Raw genomic sequence first — 18,155 nt, 5'->3', positions numbered from 1 at the left:
TGAAAAGATTTGCATTAGACATTGAAAGTTACTGATGGTAAATGGCAGCAATCATGCACAATGTACGATATCATGCTCACTATGTCTTAACAGAGAAATTTAGAATTATACTCAGAAATTTCTGAAAAGTAGCATTAAGTCTTTCGCTGACGTCTGTACAACCTTTTCCCAAACACATTACTTCATTTTTGTGCTTCTTTTACCTTCTGTAAATTACTTTAACCCAAAAAGCTGTTATAAAGATGATTGTCTGAAAAAAACCTGAACAATGTCTTTTAAACTTATAATTTAGAATTTGTATCAGGAAAGTTTCTGACAAAAAAGCCCCTGAGAAGGTAAAGATACTTTATTTTCGTATTACCTTTTTTTCTCCTTTCTTCATAAGCAGAACAAACAGTCCTTGTTTATGTTTCAGTGCAGATTCCAACAGAGTATATCTGTGTAGTACAGCCAGACAGCACATCATAAGTGAATTAACAGTAATTAGTTGTGCATATTCACTCTTCTGGAGATGATAGTTAAGGCACTGAACTAAGATGTAGGAAGTTTAGGTCCAGTTTTTAGCTGTGCTAAAGGTCTTGTTTGTAGGTTTTATTAGATATCACTTTCCTTGTTTCTCTTTCTTTTTGCTTTATATTTCAGACTGAGCTTGAAGGGAATTGCCTGTGCATGGACATAGCAAGGCAGCCTAAGAAAATAGGATCCTCAAACCACCTGAGGCCTTTACTTATTCTTGCAGTATCACACAACAAATAATCTGTGATAAATTTCACTTGCTTTCTACAAAACCTTTGTTGGGATGGATTTTGTTATGTTTTATAAATGCAATGCAGACTTCATCATAGCCTTTTCCAGTAGTTGTTTTATTCTTCTGGGGTTTAAATGCCACACTGAGCTTTCTAGAGTCACTGGCATTGCTTTGTCCAACTGTTAGCTGAAAATATGGTTTCCCAGAGCTGGCTTAATCTAATCTGAGCTGATTATGTACCGCAATAAAGAGAGGAAGAATCATAACAAATGTTGGTCACATATTCATTCAAACCACTGAAAAGAGAGAATGATTTATGTGGTCATATACATTCATCCCATCAAGGGAGAGCGTTTTCACATCAATTTGACGGTCATCTTGCCAAGCAGAACAGGTTGTTCTCAATGCAGTGTTAATTCTGGCAAAAGATATAAATTCTGAGCAACACTGGTGGCAAACAGTCTCATCAATGAAATGTGTGCTAGAAGGAAGGGAGGAAGGGAGGGAGGAAGGAAGGAAAGAAGGGAGGAGAGAAAGGAGAAGGGAGGGAGGAAGGGGGGAAGGGAAGAAGGGAGGGAGGAAGGAAGGGAGGAAGGGAAGGAGAGAGGGAGGAAGGGAAGAAGGGAGGGAGGAAGTGAGGAAGTGAAGTGAGGAAGGGAGGAAGGGAGGAAGGGAGGGAGGGAGGCACAGAGGGAGGGAGGCATGGAGGGAGGAAGAAAGAAACTTTAATTCCTGCAAAAATACACTTTTAGAAACAGAGGGAAGAGAATTTGAGGAGTTTTTAGTCATCTATCCACAGATTTTTGAAATTGATATACCAGAAAGCTATACAAAATGCATGTTTTGATGCATTTACATACATGGAACAGTTTAAAAGAGAGGGGGAAAATAAAATAAAAAAAAAGGGGGGGGGGAAGATAGGAATTAAAGAGCCTGAACCACTGGTTCTTCTGGGTTCTTCTCTGTAGGGCAGACTTCTCCCCACAGTAGCAATTCAGAAAGCATTTGACTAGTTGAGGAACTAGAAGAGATGATCTTGACCCTGGAGATTGGGCAGTTGAGTTAACATAGAAGTTTTTCTGTTAAATAAAAGCAGATGAATGTATATCCTAGGTCAAATAAATTCCAACTGTTTTGATCTTGGTTATTAGGTATAAAGTGGGAGGAACTTGATGAAATAAAAGTAACAATCAGGTTGTCTGCCAGGGTACAGAAGAGTAGCTAGCATCTAGTCTGACCTGTGTTCCTTTTTTTCTCTTTGGCATAAGGGTTGTTACTCATGTAGATGATTATGTTTGTTCCCTTTTGTAACTTACTGGGGCTTGATTAAATATCTTTTGCAGGCAGCACTTGAAATATGTAAATTACTTTCCTTCTTCAGTACTATTGCTTTAATGGGGACCTACAAAAGCTCTGTCCCTTAGCAACAGCACTCTGCAAGCTCTACTGATAAATCAGTTACAGATAGGTGAAACACATTGAAGGAACAGAGATATTATTGGTCAAGGCCACTTTTTGCCCATGCAGAATCTAACCTGATTCGTCAATTAATTCAGAAAAACAAACCAAACATTTCCCATCTTCCTCTTGGTCTAATACTCACTGATTATCTACCAGTAGTCTCTAAAGATCTGGATTGTTTTGTATTAATGAAATGTGATACAGTATTATATTAATTGACTACTTTGAAGACCGAATAAAATTTGGGTGTTTCATTAAGAACAATAATTATGATAGATTGTTGCAATAACTAAAATATTTTTATCATGGGGAATTGATGGCTATATGGTTTTCAAGGACTAGGTCTGCCATATCTGTACATTTAGTTTCCAGAAGAATTGAAGCAAAAATTACGTTTCAGCCTGAACCCCAACTGTAAGGACAGGTACAGTATACTGCAGAATTTTGACTTAACTTAAATATCACAACTATTATATTCATGACATGAAAATAATACATTTTCTCCTTGTCTTCCACACAATGCTCCTGCCTTAAGGTAAAAATTATTCTGATAAGGAAAAAAAAGCACTATAAAAGGAAAATCCTTTTTGTCATTATTCAGATGCAAGAATTAAAAGATGGTGCAAAAGACTAAGCAGGATAAAGAAATACATATAATACAGTTGTGTTATCTCTCTGCAAATGGTGATTATCAACAACTTTGGATGGATTTGCATAGTCAGAATGAATGAAGCCGCTTAACTTGACCTGGTTAAGCCTCATATTTCTTATCTTAATACTTGAAGAATCACTGCTGTTCAAAGTAATTGGAAAATACAACCTACTTTTTATACTTCATTCTTAAAAGCAAACAAATCTTTTTTGATCAAACTCTGCAAAGAACCTTTAAGAAACATGCCCAAACCAGCAAGTTTCAGCCCCTAAATGGTTAGAAGAACTTGCTATAAATTTAAAGGCGACAGATAGAAAGCATTGAGTAATGTTCCTCACTGCAGCACAGGATGTAATTTAACTCAGAATTTGTTTGGCCATCCATAAGTCTTTTACACTTTGGAAATGTGAAAGAGCACAAAAGTGGAAGAAGTCTGCCACAAAGGAAGGCTAAGTCCTGCTTCTGAAAGTGGCAGGAAATTTTCTAGCACCATAAAGGTTCCCATTAACATCTCTATAATTTGATCTTATACCCAATACTGGCAAAAAAGCTGATTACCCATTCTGCACTCCCTTCAGCTGTAAATATTTCAAACCTGACTTTTATGTCTCTTCCCCATAACAGTGTTACAATCTCTAAAATGTTCGTAACCTATACAGCTTGTTGTAAAGGCATAATGTCCTTAGCCTCACAAAGAAATTGTACTCAAGAAATCAGCTTTGTTCTATTTTGGCAGATTAAAGTCAAAAGAAATACAGTATTAGTATCCAAGTAATGCAGTCGCTCAAAATAAAAGGAAGGTAAGAACTATTAGGGCTAAAGTAATGAATAATAAATGCCAGGGGACCAACTGGAAAGTAACTGTGCTTGATATGAGCAACTTAGAAGCATCTTTCTGAGGTGGGAAAAGCATGTCTGAGGTAGCTTTCATGCTGTCAGTGCCAAACTGCCCCTTTTGTGCCCCACCTTATCCATGGCACCAGTAACAAGAACATTTTTCTGTTGTCAAGCAGTAGTATTTTTTAAGTGCTGCAGGAATTCTGAACAGCCCCAGCTTTTCCACTCGGACAGTAGTCACAAGGAGTCTTATAGCCTTTTCACTGGCACTGCATACAAAGACACAGTTGCTCACAGTGTTTTCTTCTTGTTACAATAGAAAGTATGTCTCAAATCATTAAAAAAAGAATCTAGAAAGGTGCAAATTTGGTGTGAGATTTGTTCATATTTCTGAAAAATCCAACTGTAATTGTGCATATATCATAGAGTTTTCTTACAAACACAAGGCAAAATCCAGCTCTGTAATAACAATGCAACCAGGCTGGGATTTCTAACCAAAAACTGGAACAGAGACACAAAAAGCAGAGAAAACATGCAAAAAAGTGAAACTGAAGTAGAAACAATTTTCCACAGAAAGCCACACTGATCTTAGAGCAGAGCTATCTGCTACAGTTGTGCTGTGGTGTCCTGAAAACCTTCAAGTACAGAGATCCCACAAGTTTCCTGGGCAAACTGCTCCTGTGGTTAGCTATCCTCAAAGTGAAAAAAATTCCCTGATATCTACTGGTTCCTCCATTCTACCACTGTGCAGTGTTGTGAGATTTAAAGAAAAAGGAAAATGAATATTTTGCTCCTGTTAATTGTCAATCTCATATGCTATATATGGTGAAGTGAACCATAGCTTTATTTTTACTGTACCTTGAAGATTGTATTTAGAAAGTTGCTATCATTTTTCTTTATTTGCCACAAGAAGTTCAGAATTACCAGAAATATTCTCTGTCAGCCTTAATATATAGAACATGTTGACACATCCTTACGAGTGAGTTATCTCTTTTCCTTGACATTGTAAGTACTTTAAAGTAATCACCAGTTCCTAGAAGTTACTTTTATTCTTGCAGTGAGGATTACCCAGCTGTAATTTTTATGTTCTTTAAAGACAGTGACTATGACAAGGGCAAAAATGGTCTGAGTAACTGAATAACATTGGAATCTATGAAGATGCTTAAGTAGCTAGAAAATTAAAACAAACTTTTTGTGTGCACTCAGGCTCATGAAAAAGCATTCACTGAAGGACTACTGCCTGATCATAACCATGATTTTTACAGAAAACACACAGAAACGCAGAAAACAATTATCTAGCACATAGTTACCTCTTAACTGATTTCAACATGAGACCCGATTAACCTGAAATTTCATTCAACTTTTAACTTTCAGTGTCTCAAAGGATATGTTGATTTGCCAGGAATGTAAGAAACATTAAAGGTTTGAAATTAGAAAAAAGCTTGATGTGGAATGTTTGTATGAGCAAGAATATACAGTGTCAGATGAACTGTGTATTAGGAAAGAGTTTCATGATATCTTAAAATCCTGATTCTCGCTTTAAAACTGTGACATTGGTTATGTCTGACCTCATGCCAACAACATCAGTTGAAAGAATATTGTTTGTAATGTAACAGGCTTGGGTAGGGTGCAGAAACTTGGTAAATACTGATTCTGTTTAGGCAGAATTTTAAATTAAAATTTCATAATTACAATTCCACAAATAAAGATTTTATGAGCAGGTTCTTTTTTAAAGAAACATATTTTGAAGTAAATTGATGCTTTATTACTGAATTTTATATTGAGGATATCAAAAGGATGCCTTTCAGATAGGTATATAAGAAACACTAAAGTCAACAGTGTTTCCTGGAAAGGTCCCTCAAAACCACTGGGGGGTTGTTTTCAAGAACGACAATCATCCTAACACTGAACACTGCATGATGGCATTTGCATACTCTTGAAAAGTGATTGAATTCTTCCTACTTTTCCAGATGCAGGTGTTTCCATGAGTTTTCTTCTTACATTTGTGCCATACTTGTTATTCTCCCAGCTATTTTTGCTGAACGCTGATTTTCCTTTGTTGGGTGTTACTATAGGGTTTTCTGACAGCTTGAATAATTTTGGTTTTAATATCAGTTCAGTTAACTCCATCACATTTTTTGCCTTAGATCAACCAGAAATTCTTATTCAATTCCTTTCTCTTTTTTGTATCTTATATACATTCCTCTTTAGTAGAAAGTTCAGAATTCCTCAAATACCTGTAATAAAAATTCTGTCTCCACTGACCCAAGCTGACTGAAAGTCATACACTGATCTGTTGTTAGATATGAAACTTCTTCCTAGCACTTATGGCCCACAAATTGTTTGCCACATTTCGGGAGATTTTCAGCTCCTCTGGATAACTGGGTTTTTCTTTTGCATGCTCAGGACAATATCTCAGTCTCCTTTTAATCTTTCAACAGTGTGGTGTGAAGCAGAGACCACAGTGCCAGGGTGTTTAATTAACCTCAATTGCTTTTGCTGGTCCCTCTGTGCATCAGCAAGTGACAGCAACATTGACTCTACACTGCAGAGTGACTTTCACTCAGCAAGCAGGTTTCAAATATTAACTGAGCAGCACAGGATATCCACGACCTTAGGAATATTGTATTGGACCATGAACTGGAATTCTCTGCAGAAAACATTTGTTGATTCTTTATGAAGATATCAGTTTCAATTCCCCTCATAAATATGTGCATTTCATCTGCTGCAAATGCCAAGAAAAGGTATACGTGCATTCACAATATTTCCCTAAACCAGCTGAAAGTAAGCCAATACTACGAGCTTCACCTACAGTACCACCAAAAGAGCCCTGGAACAATTACATTTGTCCAACGTGTTCCTGATGGATCCATATGGAGTCTTGTCCACACTGGGGTGAGTACCAGTGAGCCAGCTCCACTAGCAGATAGTCCATAGAGCAATAAAACAAAAGGTGCACCTCTGCTCCTTATTCTAACCTTCTGCAGCCCTGTGTACAATGAGCAGCCTTGGGAACTCATCAGCAGAGCCCAGTCTTCTTGTGACCTTGCCAGCAACTATCTACCCCATCAGAAAAAGCATTCATGCTACACCCTTGCTACACACACAGTCTAAACCAGAGACCAAGCTACATGATGACGAGCAAGAAGCTACCTGAGTCCCTTGCACAACAAAAGGAACTCCCTAGAAAGGAAAATATGCAGCTTTGTGTCCTAGCCCTCAGGAGCCACAGCTGAAGTCCAAATTTGCTGAGTGATAGTGTTCCCCAAAGCTGAGTGCTCCTAGCACTACTACCAGCTGCTACCAGGCACAGTCACCAGTGGTTGTGAAGGCATCCCCCCTTCTTTTCCTCCACCAGCCAGTTTGGTGCTCCTGCTGGGAAAGTTATGGGCTATGACAGTATTGCCTTCCCTCATGTTAAGCCATGACAAACAGTATATTCCCAGTACAAATTCCAAATAACTGAACAAGCGACAAAAAACTTCACTAGTGGTGCCCCGAGGGGTTGCTGCCCTGGGAGGTCCCCAGGAAGTTGCCCCCAGGGTCTGCTGAGGTCCTTTACCAGAGATGGAATTCCCAACACAGCTGCTATGATATGGCCATCTCTTCCTGTTTCTCTAAACAATATTTGTCACTCTCTTCTGATTTCCTGAGCCTTATGGAGGTCTTGCCATGCAGAGTTCAGAGACAACCTTACAAGAAAAGGTCAAAAGCAGGGCTATGAAATAGGCCCAGATATTTACAACCGTAGCGGAGATATACAGTGACTTGCCCTGAGGTGGAACAGCCTTTCAAAGGTAAGAAAAGGAAGGAAACTTCAGGATATAACAGAGATACAATGCTTTGGAAAGGTCATTTCCAGCAGTGACTCAAAAAGCCACTGTTCATGATTGCAAAGTCCTCTTTCAGATACATAGGGTAAATGTCACTGTCCATAGGAACAAATTTGATGGATGGCTGTTTTGGGGGATTTTTGGTTGTTTGTTGTTGGGTTTTTTTCAGTGATAATAAATAAAAGAAATTAAATAGAATCCTTAATTAAACCTGGATCCCATTAGCCTAACTGAAGTAATATTGCTTAACTATTGATAAGTCCTTTGAATATCGCACAAGCATAAATAGCTGCTCAGGCTGCATCTTCTGGAGGAAAGAACAATTTAATTTTCTTTTTTTTTTTACCTTAAATAAACCCATCCTTTCACCTTCACTAGAGGGAATTCCTGTGTCCAAGGGTGCCCTCTGCGGGAATTAGCGTTTGGCTGGTCCTGCAGAGCAGGGCTGCTGGCCAGTGTCCTTATCCAGGTGCCTGCCAGGGACAGAGTTTCTACCGCTTACTTGATCTGTTTAAAGCACAGACTTGTTCCTGACAATATTGAACAGAGCTACAATACTGAAATTATATTGCTTTCTTAGTAGTTGTACTTGTTATTTAAATGTCTACTGGGATTATCCCAGTCACTGATATCAGAGGATATTGATGCATGATTCAGTTACTACAGAATTAAGCATGCATCAGTTGTTGAGCAGTCAGCATTCTTAATCTGATTCGGGAGCAATACAAATGTCCTGTTTGATTCAATACTCTCATTCTTTGTGAGTATCTTACTAGTATCCTTAGAGTGAACTTGGGCAGGAAGAAAAAAGGCTGGTAATACAGCTGGCAAGACACTTGTGCAAGTGTTACTGGATTTATGCTTTTGATTTTTTTTCTGGGGTTCCCCTCCTACAACACTGCTCTATGTTGACACAGATTTACAAATTGTTCATATCATGAAAGTGGAGATCCCAAAAAATCAGAAAAACCCAGTGTGAATTTCAATAAAGTTCTCACAGAAGAGATGCACTATAAACAGGTTTGGGGTTTCTTTTTTCTCACTGGCCTGCTTCATTCTTTCTTTGAGCACCTTGTGGAGTCTTCAGTATATGTTGTCCAGCATGCTTCAGCAGCATCTTGCACATCTAGTCTTGCAGAAGCTGTACTCCTCAAATACAGGTACACAAAAATCATCTTCTCATAGCACTTACAGGACTGATTGCTGCCAAAAACCTTTTTCAGATTTTGGTAGCTTATGTAAAAGTTGTTTCTAAATGGATACCAGAAAAGCAAATGGCCCCACTATCCTTTATTTCTGTAGCCTGTATTATACTATCTTAAGTGGACAACAAATTGAAGAGAAAAACATAAATCATTGGGACAGAAGGGTATTTTTCACAGAACATTTTAAAATGTGACATACTATTGATCAGAACTGAAATTCAAAACAAGGAAATGCACTTTCAAGCAACATGTTCCATTGTTGACTTTTTTTTTCCTTACTTTAACTATTTGCTTTAGAATACTTCGCTTTGGAAAAGAAATGGTAAGGAAATTACATACACTTTTTTTCTAGAAAATGTTGTAAGATGACTTTTTTAAATTATGACAATTTTTCCATTCCAGAATGAAACTGGTAAAGTCATACGATTTACAAGATATCAATATTCTGATGGAGAAAGATATCCTGTTATAATGCAGTTTCTAGGGCCTTTTTTTCAGATTACCCTAATGTTTGCCACGCATCAGGGAATAATAATAATTTCTTTTTGGCCCATCTTAAGTCCTTGCCTAAATAAGGTAATGGATTAATTTCCCCTTAATGACATAAAACACTTTCATACCTCTTTCTGTATCATTCCCATGGACATGAAACTGAAATAGTGTATTTCAAGTAACCAAAAATAACTCAATCTGCTAAAAGTTAAAGTTTCTTTTTAAAAGAACTGCACCAGAATATTCTTTTTGCAAAATATTAAAACATAAAGAAAATCTTTTAATAGATATATTAACATCTTTTACATGGTGCAGCACTTCTAAATTTTCATTTAATGTTACTTCTATTTAACTGACATTTTATGAGTAATCACTAAACCAAGTCTGTCACAGCTTTTCTGAGTTGCAGCAAATCACTTCTGATAGCAGAAATTAAATCTAAACATGAGCTCAATTTTTATCATGGTAACCTCAAAATTGCAGAGGATTTGGAAAAAAAGTCAAACATTTTTATAGTTGTCCTGGGTTCAGCAGTAGCAGTCATTTTTCTCCTTCTTAGTAGCTGGTGCAGTGCTGTGGTTCTAACTTTCAGCCTGGGAACAGCGCTAACACCGATGTTTTTAGTTGCTGCTCAGTAATGTTTAGTCTGACCAAGGACTTTCTGAGTCTCATGCTCTGCCAGGGAGGAGGGGAAGTAGGGAGGAAGCAGAGACAGGACACCTGACCCAAACTAGCCAAAGGGTTATTCCATACTGCAGTATGTCATGCCCAGTATATAAACTGGGGGCAGTTACCCAGAAGGGTTAGATCCCTGCTCGGTTGGGCTGGGTATTGGTCAGCAGGTGGTAAGCGGTTGTATGCTCTTCCCTTGTTATTTTCCTTATCATTATTATTATTGGTGGTAACAGCAGTGGCTTGTGTTATACCTTAGTTACTGGACTGTTCTCATCTCAACCCGTGGGAGATACATTCTTTTGATTCTCCTCCCCATCCCTTCGGGAGCAGGGGGGAGGAAGGGGGGGAGTGAGAGAGTGAGCTGCATGGCTGGGTTTAAACCACGACAACAGTGCACATACGTTTCTTAAACAATACTAACCAGACTAGTAGTGTGAGGAGAAGGATTTGTGGTGTTGGTTGACAAGAAGCTCAACATGACTCAGCAGTGTGCACTTGCAGCCCAGAAAGCCAACCATGTTCTGAGCTGCATCAAAAGGTGTGTGGCCAGCAGATTGAAGGAGGTGATTCTCCCCCTCTACTCCACTCTCCTGAGACCCCACCTGCAGTACTGTATTAAGCTCTGAGGACCTCATCACAAGAGGGACATGGACCTGCTTGAGGAAGTCCAGAGGAGGCCATGAAGATGTTCAGTAGGCTGGAGCACCTTTCTTATGGAGACAGGCTGAGAAAGCTGGGCTTGTTCAGCCTGGAGAAAAGAAGGCTCTAGGGAGACCTTAGAGCAGCCTTCCAGTACCTAAATCTGGAGAAGAACTCTTTTCAAAGGCATGTAGTGATAGGGCAAGGAGGGATGGCTTTAAACTGAAAGAGGGTCGATTTATATTAGATATTAGGAAGAAATTATTTACTGTGAGAGTGGTGACACACTGGCACAGGTTGCCCAGAGAAGCTGTGGCTGTTCGATCTGTGGCAGTGTTCAAGGCCAATTGGATGGGGCTTTGAGCTCTAGTGGAAGGTATGCCTGTCCCTGTCAGGGCTGTTGGAACTAGATGATCTTTAAGGTGCCTTCCAATCCAAACCATTCTATGATTTCATACATGGGAAAACTGAAAAAGAGGCAGGGAAGCAAAAAAGAATACACCAGGTCACCTAGAAGAATACTGGCACAGCCAGGGGTAATTTCTGTATAGTATGATCCTGATATGCTTAATCCTATTGATGTACTCCATTTGCTTGACCATAATTGAACTTTCTATCCAAAGAAACAAATCAGAAAATTTAAAACACAGTCTTGCAATGAAATCTCTGAAGCAGAGACCAATGCCCCAGCACAGACACACTGGAATAAGTGATTTTGCATGTATAGAGAGGGAACATAATCACAATACCAGGGCTTAAATTGTAAACCACAATCTTAAACTGAGACAGATAAGGAAGATAAGGAAGAAGTTTTTTACTGTAAGGGTGATGAGGCACTGGAATGAGTTGCCCAGGGAAGTTGTGAATGCTCCATCCCTAGGGGTGTTCAGGGCCAGGTTGGACAGAGGCTTGGGTGGCATGGTTAGTGTGAGGTGTCCCTACCCGTGGCAGGGTGGTTGGAACTAGATGATCTTAAGGTCCTTTCCAACCCTAACTATTCTATGATTCTATGAGACATTTTAGCATATTCACTCACAATCCTGCTACCAGGAAGACACATACTTTCTTCCTCCTTTATCAGGTGAGGATACAGAACTTAGAAATCCTAACAGGTCTTCATCTTTTGCAACTTTAGGGTAGGTAACCTGTGGCTATAAACAGTTAGTTAAGCCAGCTGTAACGGTTCAGAACTGCCAAGTTTAGTCCTGTTCTCAAACACATAATTCTCCAAGCTTCAGCAATGCATGATAATGAGGAGAAGATATATTCAACTTAAAGCCGCAATGTCTCCATTTTTCCTGTAAGGACCCACATCTCTATTACAGAATGTTGGAGATGTCTTAAATGCTTATTTCATAAGTCCAGATGTTTGTGGATGAGGAAGTGTTTATGAATTATTTGTTCAAGGTATGTTGCTCTAATGGGTTGAATCTGTTCTGCATCAACCAAGAGCCACAGTGCAGATGAACAAGTGTTCATTAGGATGAACAGCTCCGGGAATTAAAAGAGAAGTCTAATAACTACAGGACTGGTATTTCTTAATGCTTATTTATGTTTTTATGAGGTGGTCATTCTGTGCACCATTTTTTGAAGGGAATATTTCTAGAGCTTAAATCTCTCTTATGCCCACATCTTCCATCTGAGAATTTAAGCAAGATTAACTCTGCTACATCTGAGTGGTTTTCCTAGAATTTCAGTTGTATTCATTTTGTACTTGCTTTTCCTAATCGACTTACATGATCAGGCCCTTAGTTCCCACTACAATCACGTCGCTCTTCTGTTTAAATTTGGAAAATGTGCAGGAAAGAAAAGAAAGTAGTGCTTAAGTATTGTCTGCCTTAGATCTACTGCAGGAGAAGCAGAGGATGCTGAGTTCTTGGGAAGACAAGGAAAGGTAAAAGGCCCTGTAATTTTCCTATACACACATAGCTCAGGCCCTAAACTTCCGCCCCTCTCTCTGCCTCTTGGCAAAGCATGATTAGATGCAGCAGACATAACTCAACCCTAATACAGCCACTCACGCAAAGCTGGTAGCAGTGACATTTATTTTCACAGGCTCTTTGAAGGAGTATTTTGTAACTTCTAAAAAAATTGTCTTTGCAAAGGATTCTGTAAACATGGTGCTTCTGAAGCTGCACTACTGACATCTGCAGAAGGAGTGCTGGAGCAGTAACTTTTGGAATCCCTCCTGCCTCTTCTTTCTCTAAAGGAGATTAGTATAAAGGGGATGAGATCTGCTTCTGAGAGCAATCATCTACTGCAAGCTGAGTTTGAGAGGTGAAGATGCTTAATTGTTGTCTGATAACAACCCATTATCCCCTAAGTTTTCACTCCAAAGAACAAACAGTGTTTCTCCAAACCCCTTGCTTAAACATTTATCCTTGTAAATCCCTCTCCTTTTCTGTAGCTCTAAAACCTTTATTTTCTCTCCTGTGTAGAAGGAAGGAAATGTTGTGTACTTGTCTGAATGTAAACACATCAGTTGCTATGGGAGCAGGTGCTGGAGCTATGATTACTGCCTGCAGCTGCCACTTTGCTAGGTGCCCAATTACCTTACCTGGTTACCCTAATTGACGGCAGAATGAGCACAATGCACATTATTTAAGCAAAATGCTTCATGACTGGCAAATGCAAGATGAGTGACCCAAAGGGTTCATGATCTGTTACTTGCAGCAGCCTCTGTCACGTATTTTCATTACAGTATACATTACATAAGGAGCAATTGATTAGCAGAGATGGGAGCAAAATTAAAAACAGTGATGAAGAAATATGTTTATAGAATATGAGGTACAGCTTGAGATAAACAGCACTGAAAGTTAGAATACAAGCTACCTCATATTCTATGAACCGTGTCAAGTGTAACATCCTATCTTACTTTTGACTACTGAAAGAAAAAAAAAAAAGAAAGTAAGTTCCTTCTCTAGAACAGAGCAGCTTCAAAGGCAGTTCAAAACATGACAAATAAACACCAGTGTAGCACAGTTGGAGGGGTCAGACTGTCCTCTTCCTTCTCCTAAACCTCCTGCTCCCTCTTCTCCCTTTGAAATCCACTTTTTTTTTCTACTATAAAACTTTTCACACAGCACTGAGCCTGCTCTAATTAGCTGCAACAAGATGAGTCAACATCCAAAATAAAGACTCATGAAGAGTTAATCTGAGTAGAGAGTACGCATCCGTCAGTGCAAGAGCTAACAGAGACAGCGGAAAGGCAACCAGAAAGCCTGGGCTGCACTCACAGCAACACAAATAAGAGAGGGAAAGCTTTTGAACCAAACTGTTGGCAAAGTCTTGAAAGTATAACCATGTAAACAGTTTTGTCCAAGCGCAGCAGGAAGCAGGACACCATGTCTGCTTTTTGTAAAAGTGCAGAGCTGCCTGCAATACTTGACGCCACCAAACATTTCCTCTTCTGTACAAAATCAATCCCTCTAGACTCCAACATCTGATGACAACAGGTCTATAATGACAGTATAAATGAGTGCTAAATGGATTAGTGTGTAAGGACTGAAAGTCTGGGATCCTTTCATATTTGTCGATGAAAAACTAAGGACAGCTTCTGAGGCGCTGCACTCTCCAGGTGTCATGCTATTACTGACAACAGGACAACAGTCCCAGGAAGTCACATCCCAGAGGCTTAGTCTTTTCCAGCAGGTCTCATCCATGCAGATTCTTTGCTGACTTGTTACCATAAGCACTCATGAACAAAGCAGATGAGACAAAATGCAGGATGGCTGTAAGTGATCTGGGCTCTTATAGCATGCGCAGTGCTGCCCTCAAGTCACCTCTCCTTTCTGTCCTGCCTCAGAAGCAAGCCCAGTGTGCTAGAAAATCATCCGAGCTGGGAAAACAGTGAAGAAGCCCATGAAGACACGAGCCTTAGGATATACTTTGTGGACAACTTCAGGTGCTCCAGAAGACCTGGACTACTGCTTTCATCTTCCTCAGCCTCACAAAACCTCTTCCCCGGGGCAGCACAAATACTCCCCCAGCATCAGACCTCCCACATGGTCTCTCCCCTTGTGTAATGCTATAGCAGTCAGCTCAGAGGAGGTCTTCCTCACAAAGTATCACCAGCCAAGACTGATTAGGAAAGAGCATATGCAGTGCTACAGTCAGAGCCAGGGCCAGTCTCCACCCTACTGGTGCCAAACAGAGTGGCACTGATGTGATCCAGCTTGATGCCTCAATCACGAGCTTAAGCTCCTTTAGTGTCCTTCAGCTTTGCCCTTGCTGTCCCACAGGGAACACTGTTCCCATGCAGCCAGCCAAATGCCATGGGTAATCTGTGTGGCATTTGCCTTGTTTTCTCTTTCAGTGCCTTGTGGAAAGTCCTTGTAATGTCAGTCCCTTGTCTTGTCTTGAAGCATGGACACAGAAAGACTCATTTCTAGCCACCTGGTATTTAGGACTTTTGAGCAGTATTCATTCCAGGCCTGACTCAAGTGCTCTAAGAAAGAAGTTGCTCAGCAGAATGGTGATGGCAGGCATTGCCAGTAAGCCCAGGTCTAGCAGTGTCCTTGAGGAGTAAGGAGATTCTTCCTCTCACACACTCCAAAGAAGTAGATAGGGCCTCTGGCTAACCAGATTTGGGGATAAAAGTGCTTCTAGGGAACACCAGGGTTCCCTAGGCTTATCTTTCCTTCTCCTTGGGTCTTTCTTTTACCAGTCTAAATATGCAGTGTACCTCAAGCAGTGTCCTAGGCTGGGTCATTTGTTTGAGTACTGCAGACATGTTGAAGAGAAGACAAGCTAGAAGCACTTTGCCAGATATGTCATAAGGGATAAATGACAAGGTCAAGGATGTGTTACCCAAGTTTGAAGCAGATGTGCTCAAAGCCCCCTGGAATCATTTCAGTGGCCCAGCATACAAATGCTGATAAGCTGTTTTTTTCCTGAACACCTTTACAGAGGCAGTCTATGGGAAAGATATAGGAGAGTAGAGTTGCTGTCTAACCATTAAAACTTGGTCTGGCCTTAATTCCTGATTCATCCGATTATGCTGTAAGTTTACTTCTGAAAGCATTATCCTCTGATCCAATTATTATGCACGCACTTAGATCCCAGAGTGCTCTGAATGTTAGATGTGTGCTTATGGATATCTACATCTTTAAAGTCACAGAGAAGTATCCATTAGGTTTTTAAAGAGTGCACGGAAAAGTTAGGAAAGTAAAATAATTAAGCTTTTCTGTGAAATCCCTTGGATGTGAATCCAATATTAATACCTAAATATCTCTCAAAGACTGGCCCAAGGATCTAAGGCAATTAATTCTAAATCATAAAGAGCAATAGAGCTTCCTAAGGCATATTGGTGATATGAGTATCTCTGTGCTAGGAAATAAGATCGTATGTGATCAGAGGTAAAAGCCTTACTACAATGAATCCTTTGTGTTTACGACCATTTCAAAAAATTCAGCTCACAAAGCATTTTTAAAGAAAACAATGCACATTGATCTTAAAAAAGTAAAATAGATATATCCAAAAGCAAAATGCACTTAAGAAAAAAAAAAAGCTGATATATTATCTTATTCACTGCTTTCTAATGTAATTAATTTACAAAGTATGCTTAGCAAGGAGCTGTGAAAATTTAATCTGATACAGAGCTAATAGAATTTAAGTTTTCCTTGATTTCCTCCATTGCTTTATCAGAGAGGACCTGGATTTAGTTTTAAAACAAATCTGAAAAAGTTCTTCAAATGCCAAGAAAATATTTTAAATACGTGTAATTCTTTGAGTTGTGGAAACCACATTGTACAACAATGTGTGGTCTATAATCTTATTCAAACAGAAATTACTAATTTAAAGTTAGGATTCTGTTCTATCTTTTATCACTAATTAATCATTCAAGCATTCTTGTGGGCAAGGGAGAGAGATCTGTGTTCCAAGTTTAGGATTGGACTTGAATGCGTATTTGCTGTAAATATGAAATATGACTGTGATTTCGCATCTTTGTACAGAATGTCATGGTTTCCTTGTTGTTTTGTTTGTGGGGTTTTTTTTTTCCTTTACTCTTTTGGAATTTTGTTAAGTGAATGGTGTTAGTGTTTTTCCCTGGAATTCAGCTGGTATGCATCTCAGACCAATTTCTACTTTTTATTTTTATTTATATTTTACTTCTGACTCTTCATATTTAGAAGCTGGGTTGTCACAGGGAAAAAACTCTTCCACTCACATGATTTAATGGAAGACATTTTATTTACTGGCAACAAAAATAACCAGCAATGAGTAATCTATACGTTCAACATTTGTATCAGCAGTACAACAGACAAACCACAACACTGAACACTTCGATAATGTCAGTAAGCACCCTAATTTTCTAAACAACTTCCTAGAATTAAACTCAAAATATAAAATCCTTTCCACCTCCCACCCATGCATACAGTTAAGCATTCATGTGGTCCGCAGCCTCCCTCAGAGGATGAATGGCTATGGATACCTGTGCCCTTTTCTGTCAGTGTGGATGCTTGAGCATTACACATGCCTAAGCTGCTCCCTACAACACACTCATCTTCATTTTAGCAAGAAAACATCCCACATAGTCAGATATGCATACTCCAAATGAGTCCCTACCTGGTGCACACCATATTGTAGAATCACAGAATGGTTTGGGTTGGAAAGGACCTTAAGATTATCTAGTTCCACCTCTCCTTCCATAGGCAGCGACATCTCTCACTAGACCAGGTTGCTCAAAGCTCCTGTCCAGCTTGTCCTCAAATACTGCCAGGGATGGAGCACTCACAACTTCCTTGGGTAGCTCGTTATCAGTCGAGTAATTGTGTGTAGGTTACACTCAGCTTCCATCAGGGAGGATGGTCTATCAGGCACAGATAGAAGTCATGATGCTGCTGGGGCAACTTCAGCAGTGTCAAACCTGGTTTCAAATTGAGTGGAGATTTGGTACCACTTCTCACACCGTCTGTGCCCCCTGTTCCAAATTTTCATGCTTCTGTTACAATTCAACCTACCTCCTTTTCTCAAAAATGTCCTGGGAGTCCCCTGTTCACTGTTAGATCCCACAAATGGTTGATCAAGGCAAAGTTCATCATTGTTGCTTTCTTCTCAATGCTATCAGTTTGGGGATAACTGTCCTCCCGGAATATCCAGTCGGGAGTGTTGCATTCTCATGTGTGGCTTGTATCCCCACTGCTTTTCTACCCCTCCTGGTTACCACAGCATCTTACCACAAGGGGCTGCACACATTCCTCACAGAGAATTATTTTGAGTAGAAAAGGACTCAATAGGATTGACATACAGGCCTCCACTGACAAGAGTATGACAGCAGGAAAACTAATTTAACTAAATTAGCTAGCCAAGATTGGTTTACAACAGTTGGTTTATAACATCAGATTCCACAACTCCGTACCTGTACATGGAGCAAATATATCCTGTTCACAGCAGAACAGCCACTATGTCTGTCCATTAACCCCCAGAGCTGAGCACGCAGCTGATTTTTTCTCTTATCTATTACCGAAGGCTTCTGGTAACATTTATTACCTGGATGCTCAGAATCATTTGGACAGTGCAAAGCCTATTGGCAGCAAACTACCAAGCCTCATGTTCGCTGGTTTGCTGCACATTAGCTACTGGCTATTTCTTCTTTCTCACAGAGTTATGCA

This window comes from Pezoporus flaviventris, unplaced genomic scaffold (genome assembly GCF_033815535.1).
Source record: "Pezoporus flaviventris isolate CSIRO_AGI_PZ_B2104156 unplaced genomic scaffold, CSIRO_AGI_Pfla_v1 ptg000002l, whole genome shotgun sequence".
Taxonomy (NCBI): domain Eukaryota; kingdom Metazoa; phylum Chordata; class Aves; order Psittaciformes; family Psittacidae; genus Pezoporus; species Pezoporus flaviventris.
This window is presented reverse-complemented; position numbering follows the sequence as displayed.